The 2,597-nt window shown below is 49.9% G+C and overlaps 1 non-coding gene across 1 annotated transcript; it reads right to left on the bottom strand.

Moving 5' to 3' along the window:
• Window positions 1-2,292: 2,292 nt before the first annotated feature.
• Window positions 2,293-2,366, bottom strand: Trnai-aau (transfer RNA isoleucine (anticodon AAU)). The gene has a single exon. It is a non-coding gene; the product is annotated as a tRNA-Ile (tRNA).
• Window positions 2,367-2,597: the final 231 nt, after the last annotated feature.

Below are 2,597 nucleotides of genomic sequence, written 5' to 3'. Positions count from 1 at the left end.
CTCGCTCTTTGCTACTGTGTAAAACTCTTGTCGTCCAACTGCAAAACACTGGGACACAACCAGTTTCCGCGTCTCCATTGCACTGATCATACTGCGAAACGCTCCCCAAACTTGGCAATCACCCATGCAGCCGACTATTCCGACTTTAGACGCTCACGCAACGCTCACGCTGGTGACAGCCTTACTTATAGTTCGACGTCGCGCCAAAGCGAATGAGCACATTTCGCCTACGGCTTAGGCCGCTCTCCTAGTGTGGCTGCTCTGTGTCTGCAGGCAGCGAGGGGCTGCAAGCTTCCTGTGTTCGCACCTATATCACCTGTGCTTGCTTGTCAGAGACAGACTATCGCAAAACATTCAACTCACTCCATGAAGTGATTGCTACGGCATCTGTTATCAGCAGTCACAACCAGCAACACCAGTAGCAGCCGACTGCACGCAAAGAATGGGAACGTGCAGTGGGATTTACGTGAACTCGGCGCAAGGCAGATCTTTCCGACGTAGGCTTGAGAATCTTATGGGAACATTTGTACTGTTTCTAAGTTAAGTGTAGGTGTGCGAGGTGGGTGCTTCCTGCGCACGAATAAAAGAACGCTTGCCAATTGTGGATGCTAATCGTTCGCTTGTATCTGCCTAGACACCTCTGCTGGTTGGGAATTATTCCTCTTGCATGGCAAGGTGCGCATGTAGGAGTGTTAAAAATTCTGGAGGCGCTGGGTATCGATCCCAGTACCTCTCGCACACTAAGCGAGCGCTCTACCATCTGAGCTACACCCACCCCCCCGTTCACTAATAGTGCTACATACAGCCACATCAACGTCACAGACCCTTACACTCCCATTATTCCGCAGACAAACACTACTCTCTATGTATCAGTGAGGGTGTCTTTCAGGTTTCGTGCATTCTGTATCGAATCGTAGTTGGCCACATTAAGAGTGGCACGCATAACGTCGAAAGTAGAATTCGGACACCGCTCTGAGTAAGACGAACGTGTTGTCCACTCTCTAGGCTTCAATGACGTTAAGCCGTGATACCTAAGACAGATCTGCACTCGATGACACCACGATAACAGCCGGTCACCACACTTACATCTTGCTCTCCTTATAACAGTATACATCATATCAGTCTGTGACGCTGGTTTTGCAACTTCTTGCGTCCCTTTATGTTCGCCGCGACCAACACTTACCATGCACTGACCACAAAACATGGAGGAGCCGGAGCTTGAACCCGAGACCTTTCACACGCTAAGCGAACGATCTGCCAACTGAGCTACGGCTGCACACACGACCAAGCCTGGCTATTCTCCATTCTTTGGGACTCTGATGTGCACGGACACGTTGGTTGGTTGGTTTGTAGCGGCGAAGGTACCAGAGTACAAAGGCGCGGACACGTTCATATACACAAGAGTTCCAAGTAGTTTCGATACTCTGGTATTACGAATGCAAATTCCGTCTGTTTTTCACGTCTTAAATGGAAAGGGCGGTCACAAATTCGTCCATTTCACTCCTTGTCGACAATCACACAGCACCTGAGGTAACAAGCACATCTCGAGCCCCATTGTGCTCTCCATTGTTCATGCCAACTCAGTGCCTCGCTCTTTGCTACTGTGTAAAACTCTTGTCGTCCAACTGCAAAACACTGGGACACAAACAGTTTCCGCGTCTCCATTGCACTGATCATACTGCGAAACGCTCCCCAAACTTAGCAATCACCCATGCAGCCGACTTTTCCGACATTACACGACGCTCACGCAACGCTCACGCTAGTGACAGCCTTACTTATAGTTCGACGTCGCGCCAAAGCGAATGAGCACATTTCGCCTACGGCTTAGGCCGCTCTCCTAGTGTGGCTGCTCTGTGTCTGCAGGCAGCGAGGGGCTGCAAGCTTCCTGTGTTCGCACCTATATCACCTGTGCTTGCTTGTCAGAGACAGACTATCGCAAAACATTCAACTCACTCCATGAAGTGATTGCTACGGCATCTGTTATCAGCAGTCACAACCAGCAACACCAGTAGCAGCCGACTGCACGCAAAGAATGGGAACGTGCAGTGGGATTTACGTGAACTCGGCGCAAGGCAGATCTTTCCGACGTAGGCTTGAGAATCTTATGGGAACATTTGTACTGTTTCTAAGTTAAGTGTAGGTGTGCGAGGTGGGTGCTTCCTGCGCACGAATAAAAGAACGCTTGCCAATTGTGGATGCTAATCGTTCGCTTGTATCTGCCTAGACACCTCTGCTGGTTGGGAATTATTCCTCTTGCATGGCAAGGTGCGCATGTAGGAGTGTTAAAAAATCTGGAGGCGCTGGGTATCGATCCCAGTACCTCTCGCACATTAAGCGAGCGCTCTACCATCTGAGCTACGCCCACCCCCCCGTTGACTAATAGTGCTACATACAGCCACATCAACGTCACAGACCCTTACACTCCCATTATTCCGCAGACAAACACTACTCTCTATGTATCAGTGAGGGTGTCTTTCAGGTTTCGTGCATTCTGTATCGAATCGTAGTTGGCCACATTAAGAGTGGCACGCATAACGTCGAAAGTAGAATTCGGACACCGCTCTGAGTAAGACGAACGTGTTGTCCACTCTCTAGGC

The sequence above is a fragment of the Schistocerca gregaria genome, unplaced genomic scaffold (genome assembly GCF_023897955.1).
Source record: "Schistocerca gregaria isolate iqSchGreg1 unplaced genomic scaffold, iqSchGreg1.2 ptg000156l, whole genome shotgun sequence".
Classification (NCBI taxonomy): Eukaryota; Metazoa; Arthropoda; class Insecta; order Orthoptera; family Acrididae; genus Schistocerca; species Schistocerca gregaria.
The sequence above is the reverse complement of the archived record's forward strand: the minus strand, read 5'-3'. Positions and strand labels throughout refer to the sequence as shown.